This window comes from Dendrobates tinctorius, unplaced genomic scaffold (genome assembly GCF_039654945.1).
Source record: "Dendrobates tinctorius isolate UK_male_01 unplaced genomic scaffold, ASM3965494v1 ptg000296l, whole genome shotgun sequence".
Classification (NCBI taxonomy): domain Eukaryota; kingdom Metazoa; phylum Chordata; class Amphibia; order Anura; family Dendrobatidae; genus Dendrobates; species Dendrobates tinctorius.
Window position 1 is genome coordinate 4,421,228 of NW_027361963.1, and position 23,960 is coordinate 4,445,187.

At 49.7% G+C, this 23,960-nt stretch overlaps 1 protein-coding gene and 1 pseudogene across 1 annotated transcript in view; both read left to right on the forward strand.

The window, feature by feature from the left end:
- LOC141073069 (uncharacterized) overlaps positions 1 to 23,960 on the forward strand; it is a 704,210-nt gene that overhangs the window by 340,291 nt on the left and 339,959 nt on the right. The gene's annotated exons all lie outside the window — the stretch shown is intronic.
- Positions 13,509 to 23,960, forward strand: part of LOC141073076 (uncharacterized) — a 56,772-nt pseudogene continuing 46,320 nt past the window's right edge.

Below are 23,960 nucleotides of genomic sequence, written 5' to 3' on the forward strand. Positions count from 1 at the left end.
AGAAACCCTATGGAACTGCGACCTCGGAACGGCATTTTTTGTAGAGGGAGGGTGTAAACTCTGATAGTGTAACAAACTGTTGCAGTCAGTAGATTTGGTGTAAAGATCAGAAGACAATATACCGTTAGAATCCTTAATAATCATGGTGTCCAAAAAGTTCATCTTATGTGGGTCTTGAGATATGGTGAATGTAATACCCGTCCAAGAGGAGTTGAGTATATTGAAAAATGAATGAAGGGACTCCAACGTGCCCCCCATATGCAAAAGACATCATCAATATAACGTCTCCACAGAAGGACATGAGAGATGAATAGGTCGTTTTTATAGATGGTACTTTTCTCGAAGTCTGCCATATAGCAATTTGCATACGGGGGTGCTACGTTAGAGCCCATCGTGGTACCACGGACTGTAGGTAAAAGGTGTTCTGAAATAAAAAGTGATTAGTGGTAAGGACAAGTGTTAGCAATTCAATACAAAGATTAATTTGGTCAGGATCCATGTTGGAATTAGTGAGTAAACGATGGACTGAGTTAATGCCTTCAACGTGTGGAATCGATGTGTAAAGGTCTTTCACATCTAGTGATACCAGAATTGTATCTGACGGGATGGTACCCAAATCCCTTAGAACGCTGAGAAAAGAGGGGTGGTACCTTTAGGAATTCACTGGAGAATTTTGATTGAGCCAAAATATTTGAGGTCTCATCAATGTTGTACGAGAAAGTAGAGGAGGAGGTCATGACCAGACAGTGTGCAGACATGTAAGGGAGATACGTCTAGGAAAAAACACCGTGTGCACAACTGTGGTGGTGCTGAGGTAGGTTCCCAAACCATATATAGTATAATGAAAACCTGGCACTCAACTTAAATGCTTAAATGGAACAGTTTATTTGTAGTACCAAACAAAAAGTTTCGGTCAGTGCAGACCTTCATCAGTTACTACAAGGTGAAGAAAAAGCAGATATAGGTACTACCATCTACAAGCCCCAACGCTTTCTACAAAAACCTAAGAATGGAACTTTTCCCTATCTCCACTGTATGCAGTGTAGTAATGTACTAAAAGGCAACAAATTTCACCACCCTCCCACTGGCAAAAGCTTTCCAATAAGTGGATTCTTCACGTGTAACACTTCATTTGTCATATATCTCATTAAGTGGCCATGTGGACGACTATATGTTGGTGAAACTACTCAGGCCATTCATGATAGGATATCCAAACATAAATCCACCTTACGGTGTAAAAATCTCTTGCTTCCTATCCCTGCTCATTTTATCACCTTTGGCCATAATATTTCCCAGTTACAATTTCAGGTCATCGAACATGTCCCGCAACCTAGACGAGGTGGTAACAGAATCACTATTCTCAAGCGCCGTGAGGCGTTTTGGATTCACACCCTGGAGACACTTGAACCAAAAGGTTTAAATCGTGATTATGACCTTTTATCCTTTGTATAAGAATAAGTCTGCAGCCCCCTTTTTCACAGGATAATGATGATGATTGAATTTTTATGTATGATGACTAATTATTGTTTCTTTTTCCCTAGAGTCACTTATATTGATATGATCCGCACCTATGGCTCTTTTCGGACTGCACCCATCTTACTTGTGTGTCTTCCTGGAAAATCCCACTACTACAATCTGTGATTCATGTCCATCTCGTGTATCCTAATCAGATGTATTTCCCTTTTTTCTTATTTTCCTATTTTCTTATCATCTAATTATTTGTCTTACTTTGTTATTTTACTCCTATATGCATACAGTCCATACAATTCATCCACCATAAGGTTAAACTCTTACCAGACCGCTAAGAAATACCACACACATATCCCCTCTGTCTCATTTTATTGCCCTCACACTGCAGTGATATGCATTCTTCAGAGGTGACGCACATGGCCATTCTCTTCCTCTGATGTCACCACCTAGCTCTCGCCCATTGGCCCAACCTCCGTGCCTGTCAAGGGCTTTGTCCCGCCTCTTCTTCTCTTATCTCAGCACAAGGCTGTCCTCTCTGACAAGCTGTGGAACACAGCGTCCAGGAGGACCAGGCTTGCGCTTTCCCTGCCAGACAGATAAGGTAAAACTTCATTTACTACTACACTATGACATTTTTACTACTGGCAGCACTTAACACCTTACCGCCAGCTAACGGCTGTCTATATTATATTTGCCATACTACTGAATAGAGATTCATTTAACACTATCACTCAACTTCCTTAAGGCTTTACAGGGACATACAAAAAGCGCCCTCCAATCTAAGTACAGACAATCTGTGAGCACGGTATGTTCTAATCTTCAGCTATTCCTTCTAATCTCACCACTGAATATATTTTTGGTCCTAACTGAGTTGGATGTTCCATTTATATTAGTATGACCAGAATCTATTTATTAATGTATTTTTGTATATACTTTATTTATGGTTGCACTTTGTTTGTTCGTTTGTTCATTTGTTCTATTTTTTTCTTCACCTTGTAGTAACTGATGAAGGTCTGCACTGACCGAAACGTTTTGTTTGGTACTATAAATAAACTATTCCATTTAAGCATTTAAGTTGAGTGCCAGGATTTCATTATACTATATATGGTTTGGGAACCTACCTCGGCACCACCAGTTGTGCACACGGTATTTTTTCCTAGGTTTGGTATGTGTGTCCACCAACATAGTGATTGTACTGACTCGTAGGATAATGTAAATTTTCTCTCTATGTGACCTTCTAGCCGACAAGTATTGTGCAACACGTCCCACTGGAGGGTTCTGGTGTGGTATTGGGCCCAGAGAACCACGGGTATACATGAAGTGAGTGAGCCCAGAAGCGACATTGCCCCCCTTAGAGTGACCGAAGGGTTATGCATTGCCCTGAGTGCACAGACCCGAGGAAGAAAACACCACCTCGCGTATACTTACCGGTACGCGCAGCGACGGGCCCCTTAAAGTCATCCCCCTGGAGGGTGCTTTATCCTGCTGCCGCCTCACCAGCAGTCCCCCTGCCGTGGGTGCCTCCAGGACACTGGACAGGCCTAGGCAGGGGCCCTCCCACTGCCTGAGTTGACCAGCCAGGTCTTCGATCTTATGCAGGTATGTCTGAAGAGGCTTCCCTGTCAGGGACAGGAAACCAAACTGAGGCGAGGGACAGGGCCGCCCTTTTTGTGTCTGTAGGTTTCCTGTCACTGAAGGGCGGATCCCCTCATGGTGCTGTTGTGGCGACTGAAAAGAAGAATGGGTGCTTCCGACCTTGCGTGTCCTTCTGGAACAGGACCGCTCCAACACCGATGGAAGAGGCATCCACCTCAAGAATGAAGGGTTTATCTACATCGGGGGCGATATAGAATGGGAGCACTAGCGAAATGGGACTTAATGGAGGAGAAGGCCTTAAAGACAGGTTCTGACCATAACTTGGATTCGCTCCCTTCTTGGTGAGGGCCACCAAGGGAGCTACCAAAGTCGAGAAGTGGGGGATAAATTGTCGATGTAATTTATGAACCCCATGAAGCGCTGCACCACTTTAAGAGACTGGGTGCAATCCATCACCGCCTGTAGTTTGGCAGGATCCAAGGCCAATCCCTGGGCGGAGATGATATAGCCAAGGAAAGGCAAGGACTCCTGCTCAAACACACACTTCTCTAACTTTGCATAGAGGGAGTTTGCCTGCAGGAGATAAAAAACTTTGCAAACATCTCTCCGGTGGGAGTCAATATCTGAAGAATAGATGAGTATATCATCCAGATAGACTACTACTGTAGTGGTAAGCATATCCCGGAAGATATCATTCACAAAGTCTTGGAAGACAGCCGGGGCATTACAGAGCCCGAAGGGCATCACCAGGTATTCATAGTGCCCATCCCTGGTGTTAAATGCAGTCTTCCATTCGTCCCTCTCACGGATGCGAATCAGTTTGTAAGCCCCCCGCAGATCGAGTTTGGTAAACACTCTCGCTCCCCGTAGCCTATCAATCAGCTCCAATATCAGGGGCAGAGAGTACTTATTCTTAACAGTGATAGCGTTAAGACCCTGTAATCGATGCAGGGATGTAGTTCTCCATTCTTCTTCTGGACGAAGAAGACTCCCGCCCCTGCTGCTGACACCGACTTCCTAATGAATCCCCTTCCCAGATTCTCCCTGATAAACTGAGACATGGCCTCTGTCTCCGGGATAGGGTATAGACTTGACCTCGAGGAGGCTCAGCACCAAGTAAGAGGTCACTAGGACAGTCGTAGGGGCGATGGGGCGGAAGAGTCTCCGACGCCCTCTTGAAGAACACATCTGCATACTGTTGATAGTGTGTGGGGAGAGAGGAAAGATCTGCGGGGTCTTCAGTGTAATCAACCTGAACGCACTCCCTCAGACATCTAGGCTCATAGGCTTTACCCCAACTGAGAATCCCCCCCGAGGCCCACTCTATATGGGGAGAGTGGAACTGTAACCAAGAAACCCCTAAAAGGACCTGATCGACATGATGAGGAGGGATATTGTCTCCTGATGAGACGGGGACATTGAGAGTATCAATGAGACAGTCTGGTGGGTAATTTGTGAGGCTAGAGTTGCACCTTCACCACCCTGATGGTGACTAGCTTGGCCATCATAACCAGAGGTATTGCGTGCCATTGAGCGAAGGCAGAAGACATGAAATTGTCTTCCGTTCCGGAGTCCACGCAAACTTCCACCGCCAGAGTGGATGAACCATCCTCAAGCGTTCCTTTAAAGGTCAGCTTAGAAGAAAACGCCGCTGATTCTAGTGAGTCCCCTCCTATGACCACTAGAGGGGAGCATTTTCCTGACCGTTGTGGGCACCGGTTGGCAAGGTGACCAGACTGCCGGCAAACATGACATACCACAGGTGCTTGAGCGGATCGGGGCCTGGATCCCGCACAAAGAGCCCTTCGCGGCTCGGACGCCTGATCGTGAGATTCCAGAGATTTAGCGAAACCGGGTGCTAACCTAAACCTCTGCCTACACTGGGACCACTCCAACCTTCGCTCGGAGAAGCGAAGGTCTATACGGGTGGAGATGGTGATAAGCTCCTCCAGTGTGGCAGAAACCTCCCTGGTGGCCAGGGCGTCCTTCATATGGTCAACCAAGACTCTCCAGGAAGCCAGAGTGAGGACCTTATCTGGCCACTACAGCTCAGAGGCCAGCTTCAGGAACTGGATAGCGAAGTGGATGACCATGGACAAACCCTGTGACATAGCCAGCAGCTGGAGCGCGGTGTCATGGGTGACTCGCAGTCCCAAGAAGACCTGCTTCAGAGTGGCCAAGCACTCTGCACCACATGATCACCACGCTCCAAAGGCAGTGTGGCCTACTCCAAAGCCCTGCCTGACAAGAAGATGACAAATCTCACTTTAGCCCGCTTGGAGGGGAATCATGCAGCCAGCAGCTCTAGCTGTATAGCGCACTGACTCACGAAACCCCTACATGAGGCATTATCGCCCGAAAACTTCTCGGGCAGTGGGAGGTGGGACAAAGTGGGAGCAGGGATGGCAGTGGTTACATGGGAGACAGCCTCTGTGGCTGCATGGAGCGCGACTGCGGTAACATCAACAGCTGAGGCTGAACACTCAAGAGCCGCCAACCTGCCCTCCAGCTGATGTACTCATGGAGTCGCTGTTCTTCTACCACTAGAGCCAGACTCTGGCGCTAATATACTGTTAGGGGGTTGGCAGAACGCACAAAATAAAATATAATAAGGTGCGTTCACAACCCGGAATCCACCATGCAGAGATGGTAACTGTTGCTCGGTAATGGCGGACACTGACTGAACACCGGCGGGGTAACCGCTAACCCAGTGTGTACAGGAGCGAACTGTTACTGCACAGAGCCGCAGAACACAAGTGCCGGAGCCTGGTAACCTCACAGGACTCGGCAAGGTGAACACTAGTTAAGAGACACAGGACTTGGCCCCAAGGACGCAGGGTTAGAGAACCTCTGGTCCCACTAGCGTTCGATACCGCCACTGCAATACCTGAACTAAATAATATAGTCACACCACATGCGCACTGCACCAGTTCAGCGGATGCCACTAACCACCCAGAGCAGGGAGGGAAGCGCTTGACTTCCGCACAGCACCGCTGTGAGGAACCCTGCTGCACGTGCGATCCAGAGGTGCCTTGTGCTGACCGACGCTAACGCTTGTGTGGAGAGCGGGATGCTCTGTGGTACAGTGTTAGGGACGGCGGAACGCACTATAAATAATAGCAAGTGCGTTCGCCACCCGGGGTCCACCGTGCAGTAGGTGTAACAACCGCTGCTGAGTAATGGCAGACTCACTATATGGCGGTATACTGTGCTCGGGTTAAACGTCACCCAAGGTGCGCAGAGCGGACTCTTTTAAACTCACAGAGGCGCTTTAGTATAAATAAAGCATAAACGCCGAGCCTGTTAGCTTCACAGGTCTCAGCTGGCATGCACACACGGTATATGGTCACAGGACACAGCCCAAGGCAGAGGTCCGTGACCGTCTTGACCTACCGTGCATGCGGCGTTGCTACCGCGGACGCCAGTAAGTGCTGCTAACTGCAGCGCGGCGGTAACTACTGCCACTGTACGACAGTGCCGTGAGGCATCACACTATAAGACGCTAGTGTAGCGGTGCGGTATGCACTGTGGCGTATGGCTTACCACTGACTGGTGCTGACTATATCTCTAATTCTCTATCCACATGCGTAATATCAGAGGGAATGAGTCAGTCACCAGAATCATACATCCGTCATCATTCACACATAGCAAGTATAGTCTATACTAGCGCTTGGCTTAGCAGCCATGCAGGCCTTTTATAGCCATGCCCTCCGGGACCTTCCAGACCTCTGACATGGGCCAATCAGATCAGGACAAGGACCCGAGCACGTGACCCCCGATTTCCACTGGGAGATCGTCTCGTGGGCATGTCCAGGAGCACGGCGAGAGGACTTAGCCTCTGGAATGGTTTCCTGCAAAGCAGGTTGCGCTACCATTGCTAGTCCAGAGGTGGCAGCAACATCCAGACCCAGAGAGCTGGTCAGAGCAGGGTGCCTGGATCGCTGAGATTGCTGTGCAGGTCACTGAACGGTTGGAAAGGAATGGGAGACCGCTGGATGCATGGCTCTGGATTCCTGCTGTGCAGCTGCAGGAATCCGACGCCTAACATTACCCCCCCTCTGAGCCTTGCTACGCTCAAAGGCCACGATCAGGACTGAGTCTTCTTAAATTCCTAGAAAAAGAACATATGACTATTGGCGCCAAATTTTTTTAAAAAGTTTGAGTGTATATAGTCCTGAGATAACGCCATCTGCACATATTTGTCATACCTTGAGGAAGAAGTGTTCACTTCGAAACGCGTTGGGAATAAATGATTAATCTTCAATCCTAATTGGAATCGTGTATTTTGTCGAGCAGCGCACAGAAAGTCCAAATATTAATTCCGTAAGAATTGATATAGCAGCGGTTACTTGTCTGACCATTGGACGTGCAGCAGCTGACACTGATCATATATGCCCGATCTCTCCTATAATAGGTGAGTTTATTTCTTTTATTATTTCAATATTAACCTGGATAAGACCCTATTGCGCTTTTCTGTTCCTATAGTGTATTATACAGTCATCCTGCCTGGCAGAGACGAAATGCCGCAGGTACGTGACCAAGGTTTGGTTGGCTCTCTCAACCAAGCCGTTCGTCTCGGGATGGTAAGTGGAGGACAGGTTTAGCTCAATGCTGAGTAGGGTGCAGAGCTCCCTCTAAAACTGGGAGGCTAACTGGGGACCTAAATCACTAACTATTTTGTCCGGCATGCCATGCAGATGGAATACGTTTTATGAACAGTGTGGCAAGACCATGAGCGGAAGGCAACCGTGCGAGTGGCACCAGATACACCATTTTAGAAAAATGGTCGGTGACCACCCAGATGACCGTACTGCCACCAGACTTGGGCAGGCCAACCACGAAATCCATGCCAACCATCTCCCAAGGTCTATCCGCCACCGGCAGAGGATACAATAACCCAGCCGGCCTGTCTAGAGGACCTGTTCCGTGCACACGAGACGCATGCTTGTATGTATTCCTTAGTGTCTCGAGCCATGTGCGGCCACCAATACGACCTTGCCAGTTCTGTGGTCCGCTTATTGCCAATGTGACCACCCACCCTGGATGCGTGTGCCCAGGCGAGAACCTCCGGCCATAGCTGAGGAGGCACAAAGGTCTTGCCCGGTGGCACTGACTCAAGAGCAACTGGATCCACAGTCGTAAAGCTCTCCAAAGGGAGAATTAGCCGTGGCTCAGCCTCCCCTCAGACCACCGAGCGCGAGAGAGCATCCGCACGGATGTTTTTTTCTCCAGAAAGATAGTGCAAGGTGAAGCGGGAGAAGAGCGACCACCTAGCTTGACGAGAGTTCAAGCGCTGGGCCGTTTGTAAATAGACCAGATTTTTATGGTCTGTATACACCTGGAAGGGAAACCGAGCCCCCTCCAGGAGATGTCTCCACTCGGAAAAGGCCAACTTAATTGCTAGCAGCTCCCTGTCCCCGATGGAGTAATTCTTCTCCGCTGGTGAGGTCTTAGAGAAGAAGCAGGGATGCTTCTGACCTTGAGCATCCTTCTGGAAAAGGACTGCTCCTGCACCGACGGAAGAGGCATCTACCTCCAGGATAAAGTTTATCCACATCGGGACGGTGTATGATGGGAGCGCCAGCAAAATGGGATTTTAGAGACGAGAAGGCCTTGGAGACCTGTTCGGACCAAGCATTAGGATTAGCTCCTTTCTTTTGAGAGCAACCAAAGGAGCTACCAGTGTGGAGAAGTGAGGTATGAAAAGGCGGTAATAGTTGACGAACCCTTGGAAGCGATGCACCGCTTTGAGTGTGGTCCCTGAAAGTCCATTACTGCTTGCAGTTTGGCCGGATCCATAGCCAACCCCTGGGCCGAGATGATGTAGCCCAGGAACGGCAAGGACTCATACTCAAACTGGCACTTCTCCAGCTTGGCGAAAAGAGAGTTCGCCCACAGACGGTCGAAGACCCTGCAGACGTCTCTCCGGTGGGAGGTAAAATCTGGCGAGAAGATGAGGATGTCATCAAGATAGACCACCACCGAGGTGGAGAGCATATCACGGAAGACGTCGTTGACAAAATCCTGGAAGACAGCAGGCGCATTACAAAGGCCGAAGGGCATAACCAGATATTCATAGTGACCATGCCTGGTATTAAAGGCTGTCTTCTTCTCGTCTCCTTCGCGAATGCGGATCAGGTTGTACGCCCCTGTATATCTAATTTCGTAAAGATCCGGGCCCCTCACAACCTGTCAAATAGCTCAGAGATCAACGGGAGAGGATATTTGCTTTTAACTGTTATGGCATTGAGACTTCTGTAGTCAATGCAGGGACATAACTCTCCGCTCTTCTTCTGCACAAAGAAGAACCCTGCACCAGCCGGTGACACCGACTTTCTGATAAAACCTCTAGCCAGGTTCTCCCAGATATATTGAGACATAGCCTGTGTCTCAGGGAGTGATAGCGGATACACACAGCCTCTAGGAGGTTTCGTGCCTGGCAGATCTATCGGGCAATCGTAAGGACGGTGCGGCGGGAGCGTCTCCGCTGATTTTTTAGAGAAGATGTCCGAGTACTGGTAGTAAGATTTAGGAAGCGTGGAGAGATCTGCAGGCACTTCAGTGGAAGCTACCTGAACACTGCCCCTCAGGCACCTTCCCTCACAGTCCTTGCTCCAACCCAGTATATTCCCCGAAGCCCAATATGAGGGGAGTAACAACGGAGCCAGGGAACTCCGAGAAGCACCTGGTCAATGCCATCTGGCATAATGAACAGGGACAGAATCTCACGATGCGAGGGTGAGATTGAGAGCCCGAGTGGGACTGTATGGTGGGTCACCTGAGATGGTAAAGGTGCACCATTAACCACCCTGATGGTCAGAGGTTGGGGCAGTAACACCAGTGGAACAGCATGTTTCTGGGCGAAGGTTGAGGACATAAAGTTCCCCTCAGCCCCGGAATCCAAAGTAACCTCTACCTCCCAGATGGAGGCCCCGCTATCTACGGTCCCTCGAAATACCGGTTTTGGAGAAAAGGGTTTCATATTTGTCTGAGCACCACCTACGGCCATTGGACGTGATCGTTTTTCTGACCGAAGAGGACACATGGTAGCCGAGTGACCAAACTGCTGGCACTGGTAACAACGTGCGGAGCTTCACACCGGACGTGGCTTGGGGTCGGCGCGAGACACCTCCATAGGTTCGGAGGATGTATGCTCCTGAGCGGGAGATCTTAACAGCTCGGTGAAGGTGGGAGCCAAGTTAACCCTTCGTCTGGATTGTGCACATTCCAGCCCGTGCTCCGTAAACCGGAGTTCAATGCGGGTGGAGATGGCAATCACTTCCTCCAGATTTGTGGGGACCTCTCTGGTTGCTAGAGCATCTTTGACATGCTTTGCTAACCCTCTCCAAAACACAGGGATGAGTGCTTTATCAGGCCACTCTAGTTCGGAAGCCAATGTCCAGAATCGGATGGCACAATGGCTGACCGAGAGAGACCCCTGTGTTAGGGCCAATAATTGGAGAGAGGTGTTGTGCGTGATCCGTGTTCCCAAAAATACCTGCTTCAGAGCCGCGAGGAACTGAGCAGCGCCCCAAACCACGGGATCATCACGCTCCCACAATGGCGTAGCCCACTCTAAAGCCCTGCCAGATAAAAGAGAAACAATAAACCTCACCTTAGCCCGCTCTGTAGGGAACCGTGCAGCCAGTAACTCAAGCTGGATAGAGCACTGACTCACGAATCCCCTACAGGTGGCGCTGTCACCCGAAAACTTCATAGACCAGAAAAGAGGCATGTAAATAGGAGGGATCACCAACAAAATATAGTGAAATACAAGAATATAAACCTTTTATTAAACATCAAAAACAGACAACATGCAGTGCAAATATAAAAACAGTTAAAACCGCACAATTGCGTTCATTTTACATACCCAAAAGGGGTAATAGCCTCTGCACTAACCCTTTATAATTCTGTATATTACAAATATGCTTACAATACACCTGGTATGATAATACAATCCATCAATAGAGAATACAATAGAAAGGCCATACACTGCACCTACCGCCTAAAACAATGATGAATGCAAAATAGCTGATAGGTCTAACTGAGTGTTACAGCCAGTATGCCGTTACAAGGTACATAAGTCCTGGATATGAAAATGCCCCCAGCAGATAAGAAGTGCTCAAACCCAAAATAAAGACATGGGATGAAACTTGTCGGGAGTGGGATGCGAGATATTGTCGGCATAGGCGTGAGTGTTAGCACGCGTGAGACAGCCTCTGTGACTGCCTGAGCAGCGGCTACCGTAGCATTCGCAGCTGAGGTGGAGCTCTCGATAGCCGCCAACCTGCTCTCCAGCTGCCGAATGTACCGCCGCAGCTGCTGCAGGTCCGCCATTACTAGCCAGACCCTGGGGCTAGTATAATGTTAGGGACGGCGGAACGCACTAAATATAAATAATAGGAAGTGCGTTCACCGCCCGGGGTCCACCGTGCAGTAGGTGCAACAACCGCTGCTGAGTAATGGCAGACTCGCTATATGGCGGTATACTGTGCTCAGGTTAGGCCTGTTTCACACTTCCGTTTTTGTGTCCGCCAAACGGATCCGTTTCCGTTTTTTTGACGGAAACTGATGCAAACGGATCCGTTTTTAAAAAAACGGATCCGTTTTTTTGACGGATCCGCGGTAACCACTAATGGAAGTCTATGGGACAAAAAAACGGATCCTGCAAAAAAATGGCGGATCCGTTTTTTTACGGAAACCAACGGATTTTGACGGATTTGAAAAAACGGAAGTGTGAAACAGGCCTTAGACGTCACCTGAGGTGCGCAGAGCGGACTCTGTTAAACTCACAGAGGCGCTTTAGTATCAGTAAAGCATAAACACCGAGCCTGTTAGCTTCACAGGTCCCAGCTGGCGTGCACACACGGTATATGGTCACAGCACACGGCCCAAGGCAGAGGTCGGTGTCCGTCTTGACCTACAGTGCGTGTGACGTCGCTACTGCGGACGCCAGCAAGTGCTGCTAACTGCAGCGCGGTGGCAACTACTGCTGCTGTACGAGTGCCGTGAGGCATCACACTATAGGACGCTAGTGTAGCGGTGCGGTATGCACTGTGGCGTATGGCTTGCCACTGACTGGCGCTGACTATAACTCCACTGGGAGATCGTCTCGTGGGCATGCCCTGTAGCACGGCGAGAGGACTTAGCCTCTGGAGTGGTTTCCTGCAAAGCAGGTTGTGCTACCATTGCTGGTCCAGAGGTGGCAGCAACATCCAGACCCAGAGAGCTGGTCTGAGCAGGGCGCCTGGATCGCTGAGATTGCTGTGCAGGTCCCTGAGCGGTCGGAAAGGAATGGGAAACGGATGTATGGCTCTGGATTCCTGCTGTGCAGCTGCAGCAATCTAACACATAGATTATGCCACTACTGGCGCTGACTGTCTCCCTCACACACAGCCGAGGCTAGGGGAGTCATAATGAGTCAGTCTCCAGTCTCATACATCCGTCATCACACACACAACTAGCCATCAGCGTCTATATTAGCGCAGGGCCGAGCCGCCATGTGAACCTTTTATAGCAGCGTCCTTCCGGGACCTTCCTGATGGTCCAATCCGAGCTGCTTGAGGACCTGAGCATGTGACCTCCGACCTCCAATGAGAGGTCGCCCCACGGGCATGCTCAGTAGGCTGCAAAACGGACTTATCCTCTGGAGCTGCTGCTAGTGCGGATTGCTAAAGCTGGAGCAGAGGTGGCAGCAGCAGCCAACCTGCCCGCACTCGCCTGAGCAAGACGCCGGGAGCGACGCCTCTGCTGAGCAGCCTCCTCTGCGGCCGGCACTGAAGGGGAGAGCACAGAAGGCGAGGCCGGGGATTCCTCCTGTGCCGAGGCCGGAGCCCGACCCCTCACACGCCTTCCTCCATGACAGGCGGTCTGCCGCGTCTGAGGGGGCGCCGGGTCTAGTGAGCGGAGGCGCTCGCTGTGCACAGACCTGTATGGGGGACGCAATGTGACCCCGGCCTTATGGAGACAAGGAGGAGCCGCGCAGTGTGAGAGAGAGCCGGGAATGTGGCGCCTCCTGGTGGCCGGGGGGATCCTGCAGCCCTCTCTACACACAGCAGTCAGCGCCGAGGAGGGACAGAGCGGAAGCCCTCACTATACAGCGCCCACAGGGAACCCCGCACACTCCCGGGGCAGCGCCATGTAACAGCAGCCCCACGCAAAACACAGCGCCCCCACATAGACCCACAAGCAGCGCCCCCTGCAGAGTCTATGTGCAGCTACAGGAGGAACTGCGGAGCGGCCGCCACTGAGGGAGAAGCGGAGCCCAGCGCGGACTGCAGCAGAGGAGACACAGGCCCCGCCCCTTCACCGCACGTGATCGGGTCACATGGGCATGACGTCACCACAGGTCCTTCACTTTTTCTCTCCTGAACCCCGCCCCCTGATCACATGACGGTGACGTCACCACAGCTCCTTCACACTTCTCTCCTGAGCCCCGCCCCCTGGTCACATGACGGTGACGTCACCACAGGTCCTCCCGCGCTCAGTGCAGCCGCTCCGTCCCGGGTGTGCGCAGCTCGTGTTCTCTGGGGTCAGCCAGCAGCAGATTTCCGGTTCCCGCCATTCCGGTGAGATGACAGGAGGGTTTGTGGTGAATCTGTGAGAGGAGAGTGTGGGGGGAGATCAGAGCTGTTCCTGTGGAGGCTCCTGCTCCATGTGACTGCGGCTCCTCAGTGTTGGGGACGGGCAGCATTGTATGGGGGATGTGCAGCGTCTCCTCCTCACCTCACGGCCCCCGCTGGAGGTGGAGTTACCACGGTGACCGTCCCCCGCTGGAGGTGTAGTTACCACGGTGACCGTCCCCCCCTGGAGGTGTAGTTACCACGGTGACCGTCCCCCGCTGGAGGTGTAGTTACCACGGTGACCGTCCCCCCCTGGAGGTGTAGTTACCACGGTGACCGTCCCCCCCTGGAGGTGTAGTTACCACGGTGACCGTCCCCCCGCTGGAGGTGTAGTTACCACGGTGACCGTCCCCCCCTGGCGGTGTAGTTACCACGGTGACCGTCCTCCGCTGGAGGTGTAGTTACCACGGTGACCGTCCCCCGCTGGAGGTGTAGGATTTTGCATACCTCCCAACGTTTCAAAAAGGGAAAGAGGGACAGGGGTTGCGGGGTGCGCAGCGGCAGACTTTAGGCCACGCCCCTGACCAGTGTCGCAGTTCGGTGCCATGGGCCCACCAGTAGCAGTGACTTTGGGGGCTTTCACTTTTCTCCTGCATACAGCTGTTACATTCCCCTCGCTCACAAATTTCCCTCTGTCTCCATTTAATAATGAGCTGTAGAGTTTGGTGAATGATGAGGAGATGCGGCGTTCTGCCAAGTCCTGTCCATAGAGTGGGGATGGGACACCAGATCTGCAGCGGGGCCCACCGGGGGATTCCCCTGTTACCCTACGGGCCAGTCCGAGCCTGACCACACCCATTTAGCGCTGCTGATCGCTGTTTCATAAACAATAATTATAAAGAGAAAAAATAAACTTATTTACAAGTAATGAATTAAAGTATTAATGCAAACATGGTAATAAGCCGCACAATCCATCACAGCTCCGCTCTATGAGGCCGGGGTCACACAGGGGAGAAACTCGGACGAGTCTCACATCTTAACACCCCGCACTCAGGAGCGGAGCGCGCGGCCCCGTGTCTTTCTGTGCGCGGTCCCCGTGTCTTTCTGTGCGCGGTCCCCGTGTCTTTCTGTGCGCGGTCCCCGTGTCTTTCTGTGCGCGGTCCCCGTGTCTTTCTGTGCGCGGTCCCCGTGTCTTTCTGTGCGCGGCCCCCGTGTCTTTCTGTGCGCGGCCCCCGTGTCTTTCTGTGCGCGGCCCCCGTGTCTTTCTGTGCGCGGCCCCCGTGTCTTTCTGTGCGCGGCCCCCGTGTCTTTCTGTGCGCGGCCCCCGTGTCTTTCTGTGCGCGGCCCCCGTGTCTTTCTGTGCGCGGCCCCCGTGTCTTTCTGCGCGCGGCCCCCGTGTCTTTCTGCGCGCGGCCCCCGTGTCTTTCTGCGCGCGGCCCCCGTGTCTTTCTGCGCGCGGCCCCCGTGTCTTTCTGCGCGCGGTCCCCGTGTCTTTCTGCGCGCGGTCCCCGTGTCTTTCTGCGCGCGGTCCCCGTGTCTTTCTGCGCAGCCGCACGCTCCGCTCCTGAGTGCCGGGTATTAGGATGTGAGACTCGTCTGAGTTTCTCGCATGTGTGACCCCGGCCTCAGATAAAAGATCTGTAACAATATTGAGCTTTTGGTTACTGGGAGGAATTAGAGAGTTGCTGACTTCTTGTCCTGCATATCTGCAGAGATCATGAGAAGCATTACCCTCCCCTCTCTCAGCAGTGAGGTCAGGTGAAGCAGAATGACCGGCAGGAGCGTCTGTGACCACAAATCGGCACCGGGCAGAACAGGCAGGTAGTTCACTACTTCTCTGTGAATTCTTAGCCCCTTAAGAAAAAAATACAAAGGTCCTGGATGGATAACCCAAATTACACAAGATCACATGATTATTTGTGCTGTTTTTGTCCTTAAAGGAGATAATACCTGTCACTTTAAAGGGAACCTGTCAGCAGTTTGGCCGCTATAAGATGCAGCCGCCACCTTTCAGGGCTTATCTTACATTCTAGAATGCTGTAGATCAGTGGTCCCCAACCTTTTTTGCACCGGGGACCGGTTTCAAGCAAGACCATTCTTCCATGGCCCGGCAGGGCGGGGATGGAGGTGTGGCAGGGGCGGGGCTTTGGTCATAAGGGGGCGGGGCTATGGACACGGTTGTAGTGTAGCAGTGCATACTTATAATTAAATAACATTTATAATGTGACTCAACTCACCATAGGTTTTGAATAAGTGCTCCATCACCCCCTTCTCCCCATCATTGCCTTCACCCCATCACTCCCTTCTCCCCATCACTGCTGTCTCTCCATCATTGCCTTCACCCCATCACTGCCATCTCCCCATCATTGCCTTCACCCCATCACTGCCATCTCCCCATCATTGCCTTCACCCCATCATTGCCTTCACCCCATCATTGCCTTCACCCCATCATTGCCTTCACCCCATCATTGCCTTCACCCCATCATTGCCTTCACCCCATCACTGCCGTCTCCCCATCATTGCCTTCTCCCCATCATTGCCTTCACCCCATCACTCCTCTCTCCCCATCACTCCCTTCTCCCCATCATTGCCTTCACCCCATCACTGCTGTCTCCCCATCATTGCCTTCACCCCATCACTGCCGTCTCTCCATCATTGCCTTCACCCCATCACTCCCCTCTCCCCATCATTGCCTTCACCCCATCACTCCCTTCTCCCCATCATTGCCTTCACCCCATCACTCCCTTCTCCCCATCATTGCCTTCACCCCATCACTCCCCTCATGGCCTTCTCCTCATGTCCCCATCTCCTCCAGGGCCAGGCTACACAAACACAGACCAACACACACACAGACATACATGTACACACATTATATACACACAGACAGACATACATATACACACAGACACCACCTCTCTCCTCTCACCTGTCCGCCGCCCGCGCTTCCTCGCACTGACACAGCAGCGGCCGCGCTCCTCTCTGTGTCAGTCAGAGACAGGAAGCGCGGGCGGCGGGCAGGAAGCTGGACGGGTCCTTGCAGCTCCCCTCCTGCTATTCCCTCTTGCAGGCAGCGGAGCTGCTTGATCGCTCCCTGCCCGCCGCTAAGAGCTGCTGCGCGCCGCCCCAGCCCCCGCTATGCCACTGACCGCCCCTGGCTCCCCTTGTGTCCGCGGACCGGCAAGGGCACTGCAGCGGCCCGGTGCTGGGCCGCGGACCGGCGGTTGGGGACCCCTGCTGTAGATAATATATTATTATACTCACCTGGGAGAGGGACGGTCCTGTGCGGTCCGATGGGTGTCTTCTGACGCCATCCTACTGTTGCTTCGTTGCTCCCCGGCATCGCGCTCCTTCGCAGGCGTACTGATCTTTCATGTTGAGGGCAGATGAAAGTACTGCAGTGCGCAGGCGCTGCGCCTCTCTCACCTTTCCCGGCACCTGCGCACTGCAGTACTTTTCTGTGCCCTCAACAGGACAGATCAGTACGCCTGCGCAGGAGCGCGATGCCGGGGAGCAATGAAGCAACAGGAGGGCGGCTTCGCAAGAAGATTGGAGGCACCGGACCTGCAACATCCATCGGACCGGACCGCCCCCCGGGTGAGTATAATAAACCTTCTTTTTCTTGTCTTTCAGGTCGCATCGGGGGCAGATATACAGCATTATAGAATGTATAACAGCCCTGAAAGGCAGCGGCCGCATCTTACAGGGCCAAAACTGCTGACAGGTTCCCTTTAAGGGCAGGTTCACATTGCGTTTCTGCTGTCCGTTTAACGCATCCGTCTGACAGCAGCAAAAACGCAATGTACCGGAGACATTAACGCCTCCATAGGCTTGTATTCAACAAACGCATGCCAAAATAGGCCTGGAATGCACAGGCCATCGCTGACTGCAGGGTTTATATGTCCATTTAGCAAACAAACGCAATACAACATCATGATAGAAAGATAGAAACAAGAATGGCGTTACCAGTGTCCCCGCTCTCTCCTTCCACTGCCGCTCATTAAGCTCATGAATTTTCACCTAACAACCAGGAGCAGCAGAGTGAGAGCGGGGACACTGGGAAGATCGAGGCAGCTGTTCTATCTATCATCTATCTATCATCTATCTATTATCCCACCCTGTGAAGGTTATTAAGGCAGACGGAGCCACTTTGTGCTCTGACCTCGTTGTTGCCGGTGTCCGCCTTTCTGAGGCATGCACAGAAGCAGGGGAAGAGTCTTGAGGAGATCATTTGCATATTCCCAGTGCCTTCTGGGATAAGTGAAGAGTCTCCGCGAGCTCAACGATCACTGGGTTTTGGCCGTTGCAGCTGAAAAGAGGAAATCGGAAAACCAGGGGAAGAGTCTTGAGGAGATCATTTGCATATTCCCAGTGCCTTCTGGGATAAGTGAAGAGTCTCCGCGAGCTCAACGATCACTGGGTTTTGGCCGTTGCAGCTGAAAAGAGGAAATCGGAAAACCAGGGGAAGAGTCTTGAGGAGATCATTTGCATATTCCCAGTGCCTTCTGGGATAAGTGAAGAGTCTCCGCGAGCTCAACGATCACTGGGTTTTGGCCGTTGCAGCTGAAAAGAGGAAATCGGAAAACCAGGGGAAGAGTCTTGAGGAGATCATTTGCATATTCCCAGTGCCTTCTGGGATAAGTGAAGAGTCTCCGCGAGCTCAACGATCACTGGGTTTTGGCCGTTGCAGCTGAAAAGAGGAAATCGGAAAACCAGGGGAAGAGTCTTGAGGAGATCATTTGCATATTCCCAGTGCCTTCTGGGATAAGTGAAGAGTCTCCGCGAGCTCAACGATCACTGGGTTTTGGCCGTTGCAGCTGAAAAGAGGAAATCGGAAAACCAGGGGAAGAGTCTTGAGGAGATCATTTGCATATTCCCAGTGCCTTCTGGGATAAGTGAAGAGTCTCCGCGAGCTCAACGATCACTGGGTTTTGGCCGTTGCAGCTGAAAAGAGGAAATCGGAAAACCAGGGGAAGAGTCTTGAGGAGATCATTTGCATATTCCCAGTGCCTTCTGGGATAAGTGAAGAGTCTCCGCGAGCTCAACGATCACTGGGTTTTGGCCGTTGCAGCTGAAAAGAGGAAATCGGAAAACCAGGGGAAGAGTCTTGAGGAGATCATTTGCATATTCCCAGTGCCTTCTGGGATAAGTGAAGAGTCTCCGCGAGCTCAACGATCACTGGGTTTTGGCCGTTGCAGCTGAAAAGAGGAAATCGGAAAACCAGGGGAAGAGTCTTGAGGAGATCATTTGCATATTCCCAGTGCCTTCTGGGATAAGTGAAGAGTCTCCGCGAGCTCAACGATCACTGGGTTTTGGCCGTTGCAGCTGAAAAGAGGAAATCGGAAAACCAGGGGAAGAGTCTTGAGGAGATCATTTGCATATTCCCAGTGCCTTCTGGGATAAGTGAAGAGTCTCCGCGAGCTCAACGATCACTGGGTTTTGGCCGTTGCAGCTGAAAAGAGGAAATCGGAAAACCAGGGGAAGAGTCTTGAGGAGATCATTTGCATATTCCCAGTGCCTTCTGGGATAAGTGAAGAGTCTCCGCGAGCTCAACGATCACTGGGTTTTGGCCGTTGCAGCTGAAAAGAGGAAATCGGAAAACCAGGGGAAGAGTCTTGAGGAGATCATTTGCATATTCCCAGTGCCTTCTGGGATAAGTGAAGAGTCTCCGCGAGCTCAACGATCACTGGGTTTTGGCCGTTGCAGCTGAAAAGAGGAAATCGGAAAACCAGGGGAAGAGTCTTGAGGAGATCATTTGCATATTCCCAGTGCCTTCTGGGATAAGTGAAGAGTCTCCGCGAGCTCAACGATCACTGGGTTTTGGCCGTTGCAGCTGAAAAGAGGAAATCGGAAAACCAGGGGAAGAGTCTTGAGGAGATCATTTGCATATTCCCATTTTGGGCTCATCTTTCATCGTTTTTAAGAAATCTCAAGATGGAAGAGGCCAGGAGCCATTTGGTGAGCTGCATTTCTTGCTACATGTTCACAGACTTACCAGTGGAAAAGCCAAACTTCACATGCCACAAATGCAAGCTTGTGTCCCTGTTGGAGGAAAAGTTGCAAAATCTCGAAGAGAGGTTAGCTACGTTGAAGATCATTAAGGAAGGTGAAGAGTTCTTGGACAGAGCAGAATTATCTCTTCATGTTACAGAAAGAGAAGAAATTCGAAGTGCACCTGAAGAAACAGAGGAATGGAGACATGTGACCCAGAGAAGCAGGAGGATCAGGAGGCAGTCAGCACCCATACTGCTCAGAAACCAGTACCAGGTTCTCACGCAGGAAAACGATGAAGAAATACATCAGGATAAGACTTTGCCAACAAACAGCAACCTTGTACGCCTTCAGAGTCCTCCTGGATGGAGAAAGAAAAATGTTGTGAAGAAGAAACGGAGAGTGGTGGTCATGGGGGATTCCCTGTTGAGAGGAACTGAGGCCGCTATCTGCAGACCGGATATAACTTCAAGAGAAATGTGTTGTCTTCCAGGTGCAAAAATTAAAGATGTGTCTGACAGGATATCAGGACTCTTCAGACCTACAGATGACTACCCATTCCTGCTACTACATGTGGGGACAAATGACACTGCAAGAAACGACCTGGAAACCATCTGCAGAGACTTTGAAGACTTAGGCAAGAAAGTGAAAGAACTGGGAGCGCAGGTGGTCTTCTCTTCCATCCTCCCAGTGGATGGCCATGGAACAAGGAGGTGGAATAAGATTCTGCAGGTGAACAACTGGCTACGTCGATGGTGCCGTCAGCAACTATTTGGATTTCTGGATCACGGAGTGAACTACTTATACGATGGACTACTTGCTAGAGATGGGGTGCACCTTACGAAGACTGGTAAGCATGTATTTGGAAGTCGCCTTGCTACACTTGTAAGGAGAGCTTTAAACTAGAACAACATGGGAAGGGAAGCAAAAGACCAGAAAAAGCCATACACCTGACAAATGCTATTGAGAACTCTGCTATTAGAAGTGGAAAGGAAGAACAAAGACGAAAGAATCTAATTAATAAAAATATTGGAGAAAGAGAAACCAATCACAAACTAAAATGTTTCTATACTAATGCACAAAGCATGGGCAACAAACAAGGAGAATTGGAACTACTAACACAGGAAAAGAAATATGATGTCATTGGAATCACTGAAACTTGGTGGGACAATACACATGATTGGAATACAAGACTAGAAGGATACAACTTATTTGCAAGAAACAGACTTGATAAACGAGGAGGGGGTGTCGCATTGTATGTTAGAAACGCGTATATCTGCACAGAGATTGAAGCTTCAGAGACTGGGAGTTCTGTGGAAACTGTTTGGGTAAGAATACAAGGACAGAACAATGGAAAGGACACCATTGTAGGCATTTACTACAGGCCGCCTGTGCAAGCTGAAGCTATGGATGAACTCTTTATGCATCAAATGGCCAAGTTCTCCAAAAAATATGACATAGTTGTCATGGGAGATTTCAACTATCCAGACATTTGTTGGGAATCTCTCTCAGGCAAAACTAACAGGTCAAGGAAATTCTTATCCTCTCTTGCTGACAACTTTATCTTCCAAAAGGTAAGGGAGAAAACAAGGGGAACTGCTACCTTGGATCTAATCCTTATAAACAGGGAGGAAATGGTTGAGGAGGTAAAAGTGGCTGGGACCCTAGGAGGTAGCGACCATGCTATTTTAGAATTTTGGATAACTAGAGGCGGAAGACCTGTGAAGACTCAGACGTCAAGGTTAGATTTCAGAAAGGCAGATTTTAAGGGATTCAGAAAGAGAATTGGAGGGATCCAATGGCTGGATATCCTTAAAGACAAAAATGTCCAGGAAGGATGGGAAATCTTGAAAAATGAAATTCTCAAAGCACAGTTGTTAACAATTCCGAAAAGAGGGAAGAATAGGAAGCAGTTAAGGAAGCCAGGATGGATGAACACAGAACTTAAGCACATGCTAAAAAGGAAGAAAAAAATGTTTATAAAATGGAAAGAGGGAGGCATATCTAAAGAAGAATATAATGCTGTCTGCAGAACCTGCAGGGCACAAGTCAGATTAGCCAAAGCTGAAAATGAATTGAGGCTTGCAAGAGATGTCAAAAGCAATAATAAAGGATTTTGGGGATATGTCAAAAGTAAAAGAAAAGTCAAAGATGCTATAGGATTTTTACAGGATGAAAATGATGAAATGGTAAGACAGGATGTTGAGAAGGCTGAACTTTTAAATTCCTATTTTGCATCTGTTTTCTCTCAGAAAGGAAATGTAACATCAACTGTTATTCACTGTCCTATTAAGGGAATAGAAGAATCCAGGATATCTATAAACAGAAAGATAGTGAGGAAACACTTAGCTAGCCTAAATGAATTTAAGTCTCCAGGTCCAGATGAATTACACCCCAGAGTACTGAAGGAGATAGCAGAAGAAATTTTTGAACCCCTCTCTATAATCTTTGAAAATTCTTGGAGAACAGGAGAAGTGCCAGAAGACTGGAGAAGAGCAAATGTTGTTCCTATCTTCAAAAAGGGGAAGAAGGTGGACCCAGGTAACTATAGACCGGTGAGTCTGACTTCTATACCAGGAAAGATCTTTGAACAAATTATTAAACAACATGTATGTCAATACCTGGATAAGAATGAAGTGATTAAACAGAGTCAGCATGGGTTTGTAACTAATAAGTCATGTCAGACTAACTTAATTTCCTTCTATGACGGTATCACTGATTGGGTGGATCAAGGAAATGCTGTAGATATAGTATATCTTGACTTCAGCAAAGCATTTGACAAAGTCTCTCATACAATCCTTATTGAAAAAATGATTAAGTATGGAATGGACAAGGCAACTGTTAGGTGGATTCATAACTGGCTTAGTGATCGGACCCAAAGAGTGGTCGTAAATGGCTGCACATCCAGTTGGAAGAATGTCTCAAGTGGGGTACCACAGGGCTCTGTCCTGGGCCCTGTATTGTTCAACATCTTTATCAACGATTTAGATGAAGGAATTGAGGGTAAACTGATTAAATTTGCTGATGACACAAAGCTAGGAGGGATAGCTAATACTAGAGAAGAGAGAGAGAGGATTCAAAAAGATTTAAATAAACTGGAGAAGTGGGCAGCAACTAACAGAATGGTTTTTAACAGGGAGAAATGCAAAGTACTACATCTGGGCAATAAAAATGGAAAAAGCATATATAGAATGGGAGGAATAGGGCTAAGTGACAGCACATGTGAAAAAGACTTGGGTATACTAATAGATCACAGACTGAATATGAGTCAACAGTGTGATGCAGCAGCAAAAAAGGCAAATGCAATTCTAGGATGTATTAACAGAAGCATACAGTCTAGATCACGTGAAGTCATTATTTCCCTCTACTCCTCTTTGGTCAGACCTCATCTGGAATATTGTGTCCAGTTTTGGGCACCACATTTTAAAAAAGACATCAACAAACTGGAGCAAGTTCAGAAAAGAGCGACCAGAATGGTGACCGGTCTGCAAACCCTGTCTTATGAGGAAAGGTTGCAGGATTTGGGAATGTTTAGTTTGCAAAAGAGAAGACTGAGAGGAGACTTAATAGCTGTCTACAAATATCTAAAGGGCTGTCACATTGTAGAAGGATCAACTTTATTCTCATTTGCACAAGGAAAGACTAGAAGCAATGGGATGAAACTGAATGGGAGGAGACACAGATTAGATATTAGAAAAAACTTTTTGACAGTTAGAGTGATCAATGAGTGGAACAGGCTGCCACGAGAAGTGGTGAGTTCTCCTTCAATGGAAGTCTTCAAACAGAGGCTGGACAGACATCTGACTGGGATGATTTAGCGAATCCTGCTTTGAGCAGTGGGTTGGACCAGATGGCCCAGGAGGTCCCTTCCAACTCTACGATTCTATGACTGTACGTTGTCGCCCACCTCAGAAATGTCAGTACCGCCAAATGGGAGGTCAGACGGAGCACAAAGTGACTGTCCGCCTCATTACAGGCAACGGCCCGAAAACCTTTTTTCAGGACTTGATACAGAAGCTCCAACAGAGCCACTGACATGTGGCACCAATGAAAGAAAAATCAGAGCATCAGACAGAGTTTATTACATGACAAAGGGTTAAATACAAGAACTGAAATAAATGACGGCACATTGTAATCAGACACATGACATTTTTTTTTAATTCATTTATGAAACAACAAACAGCTGTAGAGATTTTGTGAATGACCAATGCAATGTATCCCCGACCATCATAGTATCTGTAAAGGGAGAAACCTACAAGGTTCCATATTGAGTTATTGGTGCAGATCTCAGGGTCACCGGTCCTCACTCTCCTGCGAGGCCTATGGATAATCTAGGAGCAGGTA